This window comes from Babylonia areolata, chromosome 7 (assembly GCF_041734735.1).
Source record: "Babylonia areolata isolate BAREFJ2019XMU chromosome 7, ASM4173473v1, whole genome shotgun sequence".
NCBI classification, from domain to species: Eukaryota; Metazoa; Mollusca; class Gastropoda; order Neogastropoda; family Buccinidae; genus Babylonia; species Babylonia areolata.
Genome location: NC_134882.1, coordinates 51126645 through 51136644, shown reverse-complemented (window position 1 = coordinate 51136644; position 10000 = coordinate 51126645).

Genomic DNA, 10000 nt, shown 5'->3' with positions numbered 1-10000 from the left:
TTGTGGACAGCTGAACGCCACTTTGGTCTGTCCATTGCATTCAGCTCCCATGTGTCGTGGCTGATGTTGAAGGCCTTCAGAGAAGCTTTCAGAGTGTCTTTGAAGCGCTTCTTTTGGCCTCTATGGAAGCGCTTGCCATGATGGAGTTCGCCGTACAGATGTTTCTTGGGGAGCCGGTGGTCTGGCATGCGAACTACATGGCCTGCCCAGCGCAGCTGGGCCTGCATCAAGATGGTGTAGATGCTGGGCAAGTTTGCACGAGTGAGCACCTCTGTGTCAGAGATCTTCTCTTGCCACTTTATGCCGAGAAGTTTTCTGAGGCTGGTGGTGTGGAAGTGGTTCAGTTTTTTGGCGTGGCGTTTGTAGACCGTCCATGATTCACATCCACACACAAATGATCACAAAGGCAATATCGCTTGGGAAGCTTTTGTGTCTGCTCAAATGGACATCACAAATCTCACAAACGCCAGTGCTGTGAACATGATGGCATAAAACGTGCACATTTATTAAAAAGCGAAAAAGATGTCAACGGCTCATTAGCGATTTAAAAACAATCTCTCTGGATCTTTGCCGCACATTGAAACACGCGCACAGACACTGACACAGACACACACACACACACACACACACACACACACACACACACACACATATATATATATATATATATATAATGGGTTGGGCGTGGTGTATACGTGCCCGAGCAAGTTGTGTGTGTGTGTGTGTGTGTGTGTGTGTGTGTGTGTGTGTGTGTGTGTGTGTGTGTGTGTGTGTTCGATGATGTTGCTTTTTGTCTGCTTGTCTCATTGTCTCGCTTTCAAACTTTGTCTTTGAGTTTTGACTTTTGACATTGGTTTTGACTTCGCACACACACACACACACACACACACACACACACACACACACACACACATTGAATGTGATGGGCGTGGAGTATTCGTGCTCGAGCATTGTGTGTGTGATTGGGTGTGTGATTGTGTGTGTGTGTGTGTGTGTGTGTGTGTGTGAAATTGAAGGGTCATATGAGGCCCATCAGTCAGCTCTGTAAACATTAAATAAAGTAGTGATAGCACAGTGCCTTGCTTTGCACCAGTGTTAGTAAACTTGTCATCAGAGGTAAGATAAATATTCAGTCTGACAAAACGTGAACGGTTTGTGAGATAATCCAAAGCCTAAAATACAGTGGAATTGTTGGTGTTTCATGCAAACTACAAAGATGTGTTGGCTGATTACTGTTAAACGATGAAGATAAACCATAAATCATTGGCTAGACCATCCAGTCGTCAATACACGACGCGAAACACTTCACCACCTCAGCTGGTAACAAAACACAACAACACATTTGTCCGTGTGGAGATCCCAGGATACCAACACTCGGCCGGTTCTGCCACAATACAATCAGTGGTGTTTTTTTTTTCTCACTATCGTTCCCAGGGCCACCATCCATCTTTTCATCTCATATGTTTTGTTGCTGCTGTGAAAGGACGTGTACACTGATGCCAGTTGCCTCTGTCTGATAGGGATCTGGGGAATGAGAGGAGTGGGCGGAGAAATGCAGGCGTTGCTGGATGTGATAAACTTCTCTCTCCTCTTTGTGGGATCTGCCCAGCGTCTTTGCGGGGGTGTCTATGCGTTCCGATATCTATTTCTTTCAGATCACCAACACACGCCCCGGGAGTTCAGCCAATGAGCTTCCGCACAATGTGTCCACCGACATAAACTGGAAGCCAGACAGAAAACTGTCGCATGCTCTGGGGTGTTTTACCTCAAGGGAAACTGCTGTTAACGGTTTTATTCCACGACATGTATACTGCCATTTGCATACTTTGGCCAAAATAGGAACCACGCTTCTCTGTCAATGTGGAAAAAAATATATATTGCGTGTTATTCGCATAAGTCGGTCAGTTGTGCAGTCATAATCGAAACCACATCCTGGATTTGCCTTTTTCTTTGATTGTTTCAAAACAAGATTTTTGAGTGGTTCCATACGTCGGTTGAGTCCACATTTACCTGGAGCGACAGGGCTGGCTTCTGTTTCCCTCTCTCTTCCACATTTACCTGGAGCGACAGGGCTGGCTTCTGTTTCCCTCTCTCTTCCACATTTACCTGGAGCGACAGGGCTGGCTTCTGTTCCCCACTCTCTTCCACATTTACCTGGAGCGACAGGGCTGGCTTCTGTTTCCCTCTCTCTTCCACATTTACCTGGAGCGACAGGGCTGGCTTCTGTTTCCCTCTCTCTTCCACATTTACCTGGAGCGACAGGGCTGGCTTCTGTTTGTCTTCCACATTTACCTGGAGCGACAGGGCTGGCTTCTGTTTCCCACTCTCTTCCACATTTACCTGGAGGGCATCATAGCTGATGTCCATAAAGTTCATGTCAGCACAGTCAACGTTTGTGGAAGAGTTTCAATTTCAGTAGCTCAAGGAGGCGTCACTGCGTTCGGACAAATCCATATGCGCTACACCACATCTGCCAAGCAGATGCCTGACCAGCAGCGTAACCCAACGCGCTTAGTCAGACCTTGAGAAAAACAAATGTGGAAGAACCATCACGAACCTTCCTTTCGCAGATGACATCGACGGACTGGCAGGCAGTGAGCACCAAGTCACCAAGTTTCTTGGAAAACTGAATGACACATTGTATTGTATTGTATGCATTGTATTGTATTGTATTCCTCTTTTTTTGTTGTTTGTTGTTGTTGTTTTTTCACAACATATTTCTCTGTGTGACATTCGGGCTGCTCTCCGCAGGGATAGCGCGTCGCTACACTGAGAGCGTCACCCGTTTTTGTTTGTTTTTGTTGTTGTTGTTTTGGTAACTCTTTCTGCCTGCAATTTCATTTGTTTTCCTGTCGAAATAGATTTTATTTTACTACATTTTGCCATGGACAACCCTTTTGATGCCGTTGGTTCTTTTACGTGCTCTAAGTGCATGCTACGCACGGGACCTCGGTTTATCATCTCATTCAAATAACCGGCGTCCAAACCGCCGCTCAAGGTCTAGTGGAGGGGGAGAAAATACTGAAGACTATGGAACAAGAATGACAAAGAAATCAGTGCAAAGAAGGCCGAGCTGAAGGCCAGCCCTAACCCGTCCTCACTTTTAAGGCCAGATCAAATGATTTTCCATCTGAGGGTTCTGCGTTCGAATCTCGGTACCGGCGCCTGGTGAGTAAAGGGTGGAGATTTTTCCGATCTCCCAGGTCAACATAGGTGCAAAACTGCTTGTGCCTGAACCCCCTTCGTGTGTATACGCAAGCAGAAGATCAAATACGCACGTTAAAGATCCTGTGATCCACGTCAGCGTTCGTTGGGTTATGGAAACAATAATATATCCAGCATGCACACCCCCGAAAACGGAGTACGGCTGCTTACATGGCGGGGTAAAAACGGTCAAACACGTAAAAGCCCACTCGTGTGCATACGAGTGAACGTGGGAGTTGCAGCCCACGAATGAAGAAGAAGAAGAAATCTTTGGGTTTGTTCGAAGGTCTGACATCTGTTCCTTGTTTTAACAGCAGATGTGGTATGACATACACGGGTCAGTCCACACGCTCTGAAACTTTCTTGAAACTGAAACTGCTGACCTGACCTAACTGTCCATGGACTGAAGGCAGGAACTTACCTGGGGTCCACCAGCAATCCTGAAATCATCTCAAGGGCAACAAAGACAACATCAGCATCTCTGTGGAAAAACAAGACCAGGCTCTTGCGTGCACTGGTGAATTCGTATTCCATCTTCCTGTGTGCATGCTAACTATGGAACCTGGCTATGGAAATAAGGTGCTATCACAAGATGATGATACTGATGATAATAATGATATAACAATAATAATGATGATGATAAAGATAATCATAATGATGATGATGATGATGATGTTGATAATAATAATAATAATAATAATAATAATAATAATAATAATAATAGACAGTCCTTATATGGCGCAAACTCGACTCCCACATGATGGGCTGTAAGCGCCTCACATGAAACAAACAATAGTGCATAATAACATACCTGTGCACATTAAAAAAAACACACAAAAAACCCCAATAACAACAACCCAAAACACATAATATACTGAATACAAGATCCACTCATCGTGCTAAACAAAGACCCAGGCTTTTTAACACACAACCCACAGAGCTGAAGGCACGATGTGAACAGTTCTCTAGCAAACACTCCCCGCAGAGACAAGGGGGACGCAGCAGAAAAGAAAAAAAAAAAAAAAAAAAAAACACCTAAAAACGAAGATAACGAATAACGCAGAATTTATTGCGGTGATCGCAGTTGAGGTGGAAAACGAATCTGAATGAATCAGTTGTTAATTTCAGACTTCTTGCTGGCTCCCTCTCTCCTCTGCCCCCTCCCTCCTGTCTGTGTGTCTGTGTGTCTGTCTCTCTGTATTTCTGTTACTATGTCTCTGTATATCTTTCTCTCTCTCTTTCTCGTTGTCAAACACACACACACACACACACACACACACACACACACACACACACACACACAATCCTTTCCGACTTAAAAAAAATATATTAAAAAAAAGCCACACGTTTGCGAAATCGCTTGCAGCACACACACACACACACACACACACACACACACACACACACACACACACACACACACACACAGTCATTTTCTTTCGATTTCCCGGTCACCACATCAGATTGAGTGGTCGATGTCACTTAAAAAGGAATAAATAAATAACGAGATATTTGAACACTGAAGCGTCAGTAATGGTTGGATCATTCACAGTTGGGGAAGAGGCAGCTGTTGTGACTTATTGACTACGATTCAGCGATAACTTTTTTCTCTTTTTTTTCTTTTCTTTTTTTGTTGAAATAGGAAATCAGCGACTCTTTGTGGGTACCTACAGATTGTAATGTGTCTGTCCCTGTTCGCTTTGTGTGTCCATGAAACATGTTTCTCTCTCTGTATGTCTCTCTCTGTCTCTCTCCCTGTCTCTCTCTCTCTCTCTCTCTTTGGCCCTCTTTGTTTGTCTGTCTGTCTGTCTGTTTGCATGTGTGTTTGTGCGTGTGTCTGTTCGATCATGCCTCTGTCTGTGTGCTCATTCGCCCAACCCACCCCACTCTCTCTCTCTGTCTCCGTCTACCTGTCTGTCTCTGTCTCCCTCCCCCTCCCTTTCTCTCTCTCCCTTCTCTCCCTCTTTCTATTCTTATCACACCGGGGGCATGTCTGATTTTCCTGTTGAGGAAGTCATAACGGTTTCTTGTTCACTGAACAGGAAAAAAAATCAATCAATTGGGATTTGGCGCACGAGTTCTGAATCTCATTTTTGATGTGGTATAGTAACAGAGCCCAACAGAGACTTAACCATCAGATCTGACGTTCAGCTGGAATCTGTGAATGTCAACCATGAGGGGTGATTCTGATGAAAGTGGTACAGTTTATGCTTTCGTGGAGTTTATTGCCAGAAATTAAAAGGTACATACATGTTCTGTGAGCTTCTTTTTCGACATCTTTCTGTGTGTGTCCCTGTTGTCTGTCTGAATGTCTCCATTCCATTGTGTTTATACATTAAAAATAAAAGTAAAAAAAACCAAACATATATATAATTATATATATAGAACTCAGAACTCATTTAATTGTCGTAAAACCATCATAGGAATTATGGACACTATAAACTAAACGCAACAAGCAAACAAAAAGTAAAAGCAATAAGTTGTGAGCACATGTTATATTCCGTAAGACCTAGTTATGGACTGCGAACTTTAAAGCATTCATATATGTATTTTGCCAGTTCTGGTTGGAAATAATTTTGTGGCAACAGAGAACTCGGCCTTTGGATTATTATGTTGCCAGTGCCATCTGGCCAATGATTCGAAGACTGGGAATTAACTGTCACAAGTAGGCGAGATCTCAAGTCAGAGTACACACTACACTTGTCCAGAAAATACAGTTCATCCTCTATAACTCCACATGATTTACATAGCCGGTCTTTCCTAGTTACGTTGTAGTGACGTCCACGCTCAATTTCAAGTTCATGTGCACTTATTCGCAATCGACATAGTGCTCCTCTGTGTTTAGTATTTTTGCAGCTGATCATATATATATATATATATATATATATATATATATATGTGTGTGTGTGTGTCTGTGTCTGTGTGTCTGTGTGTCTGTGTGTCTGGCTGCCACTTTCCCTGACTCTCCCGCTCACAACCCTAATATAAAAGAAAATGCGATTGAACTCAAAGTCATTGAAATTCTTCGGAGCCTAATTTATTCCCTAAAGAATTTGCTAGAAGATTATAAAATGTGTTGGCTGACTTGAATTACCATCGCCATATTCATCAAATCGAAAACAAAACAAAGAAACAACACCGACCCACCCTACGCTGTCCTCTGAGAATGACTAGTCTCCATCGTTCATAGTCTTTTCTATCAGCAAGGCAAGGCAAGACGTTTACGTTTATTTCTTGTGCCACGTAGGGGGCATTGAAAGATTGTTCATACACATCTTTCACACACACCATGTAAGTAAAAAAACAAGAGTGAAGTAAGAAAATAAAATAACATAAAAAGCCTACACTAGCGAACAAACAGATAATAACAGAACAAACATGATAATATTGATAATAATAATAATAATAATAATAATAATATTGTAATTTGTATAGCGTTTAACCTGCGGCTCTAAGCGCCTTAAACAATACACCTACTATGAATAAATAACAAGACTATATATGTATTATATAATTAACAAACAATGAGGCCAAGAGATGAAATGATTAACAAATAATAAAGATTGGACCAGCCGCCGTGGCGAAATGGTTAGCGTCGCGGACTGACGGCTGGGAGGACGCGGGTTCGAATCCCAGCGGAGGTGGGTTTTTCGACCCGTGGCCGGCTCCTACCCAGAGTTGAGTGTGCTGTGGGCTAAAATGGGGAGACTGGGACCACACAGTCGAGTGTCATCCACTTCAAGGATGCGTCTTTGGGTGTGAACCAAAATGGACCTCCATAGCAACATCGTCATCATCATCGTCATATCCTCCTACTTCATCATCATCAATACAAACAAAAACAGTCTCAAAGTCTAGGGCCTTTCATGCCTTACTCTCATGGTGACCTCAGTTTCAATGCCCCTCCACTTCTGTGCTTGGGGTGAGTCCTGTCAATGTCTTCAGTGTCGGCAGATTCATGGGGGGCTGTTGTTTAAGGGACGTGGTGGCGGTCTCCACTCTGGGAGAGACGCTCACTCAGTCTGGCTCCGCGACTAAGCCATTATTGACGTTAGTAGGGGGCTTAGTAGGTGGTGTCCTAAGTACGTTAAATCAGAACAGGCACCACTGAACACCACCGAAGTGACTCAGCAGCAGTGCAGGGTCTCCTCTGGTGTGTGGCCTCCTGGCGACCTAACATCGATGGTTCCCTGTGGACTGCCGACGTTGGAACTGTGACGGACGAATCCGGGTGTGGGGCGTGGGGGAATCTAAATGAGCGGCGTGGGAGTAATGCCACTGAAATGGTGCAGATGATGGGGCAAAAAAAATACATATATAATAATAATAATAATAATAATAATAATAATAAAGAGTGGTAACTTTCTCCATTCACAAGGTACACAACTTCAAGTCAGTACTGCTTACGCTACCGATTCAGCTAGCACACAGGTAAGTAAAAGATACATTGGAACAAACCCAGACACATCCTCAAAAAAGGAAGCGCCGGGCCTGTCCTTATACCAATGTTTGTTTGTTAATTTCCAGTTGAAAAACCACCGAGGCAACCATGTGTTTGTTCTGTATTGTCCATGTGTTCTGTGTGGCTTGTTCAGGATTAAAGAGGCTATGTCAGTCTTGAATAAAAGCTTATTTGTGTTTGCACATTTCTTCTGTCTTTGCTGCTGTGTGCACATGTCAGATGGTCGGTATAAGGACAGGCCCGGCGCTTCCATTTTGAGGAAGGTTCCAATGTACCTTTTATTTAACTGTGTGCTAGCTGAATCGGTAGCGTAAGCAGTACTGACTCGAAGATGTGTACCTTGTGAATGGAGAGAGTTACCACTCTTTACTATTTGTATATGTGTATATATATATATATATATATATATATATATATATCTGTGTGTGTGTGTGTGTGTGTGTGTGTGTGTGTGTGTGTGATTAGAAACTCGCTAACCACTTAAAAACAGTGTAACATCACTCACGACTCATACAGCTCTCTCAACGCACTCCCGTTGTAAAATGTTAAGATATAAAGCTAACTAAAAATATAATTATTACGACTTACAAAAGCTCTTTCACTTCACCCACATGCTAAAATATTAAGATATAAACTCGCTAAAATCAAATTAGAAAGTGTAACAACACTTATGACTGCCGCACACTTCCCACCGCCTCTCAGCACCACAACCCACACATCGACACACATCGACACACACACGTGAAGGCGGTTTAGGGAGAGAATGATCAATAGGGTAGAATACTGTTTGAACAAGTATATTTTAAGATTTAACTTGAAAGATTTTATAGTGGAGCAGTGGCTGATTTTCTATGGCAGATATTTCCAAAACCAAGGGCCATGGTGTGTAAATGTTCGGAAACCATGGGACTTGCGTCTGTAACGCGGGATTTTCGAACATGTAAATAGAATAGAATAGATTTTTTTTGGTCATGAAACCGTAAGGTTTATAAGACACAAGTGCAATGGTAAATGAATGAAGGAATGAAAAAACACACAATTAATCAATCAGTTAATGCAGTAAATTGCAGCAGCATTCATAAACAAATTTTCCCAATCTTGTTTGTATATATTCATCATCTGTTAGCATCACCTGACTGGGAATATGTCCTGTGTTATTCGAATTTTGAATATCCTTTAAAAATTGTTGCCTTAAGGTTTTATATTTAATACAATGATCAAGAAGATGGATTTCGTCTTCCAGGATGTTACACTTGTTGCACAATCTGTCTTCTTGTGGGATATTTAAATATCTACCTTTCTCAATCTTTAGGTCATGCGCGCTTATTCTGAGTTTCGTTAAAGCTTGTCTGTGTTTTGTATCTGATATATTTAAAAGATAGGTTTCAGTTTTGTACTCTGCTACAATCGTATTGTAAAATTTTAGCTTTAATGTTATTTTCTCTTTTATCTTTCCAGTATTTGATATATTCATTTTCTATTTTTTTTATACACGACGTATTTCAGTCTATGTACGCTGAATGTGAATTGATTTTTCCAAATGTGATCAAGGCCTATAATTTCGAGTATCTTTTTAACAAATATCACCATGGGGAAGTTGTATTTTCTTGTTGGTACATGGACTTATATATTTTGTTGATGAGGGAAGTTTCTGGTAATTGAATAATGTGAATCCAATATGTAATAATTTGGCACATTATCTTCAAACTTATTGGGAATCTGCCCAGTTCACCTAACACAGGAAGCACCATAGCTTTTTTATGTACTCCAAGTATTTGCTTAAAAAATTTAATGTGTAATTTTTCATGTGGAAACTTATTCGATAAGCAGTTGTCAAAACGATGTGCTAAATCGAAAGAGTCATCCGGTTTGACTTGGTAAGGTAACCATACCTCCGCCCCATAAATTGACATTGGCGTTATCAACTTATCATATAGTTTAGATATGGTACCTGGATTGATAGTGTTCCGATACAGACAGGTGTCTGTTTTTGTGTGTGTGTCCGATGAAGACAAGCAAGCCAGGGCGGGGTGGGCTGCACGTTTTGACAAGGTCAGAAAGGGGCGATGGTGCAGACCCGTTCAGTGAATTGAAACACATGGAAGCTGTAGGAAGAATAATGTGCAATATGCAGGATGAATGTACAATGAATATGTCTAATGCTAACGTCCATATTCTAAATATATTTCTGTTTAATAATTACGATGTAATAATTAATTGCAATGTTTTTAAAAGCGAACATGTGAAATGCTTTTATTTGAGAACATATGTTTATTACTCTTGTTTAATCAAGTTATCCGCGTGTGTGGGGTGGGGGTGGGGGTGGGGGGTGGG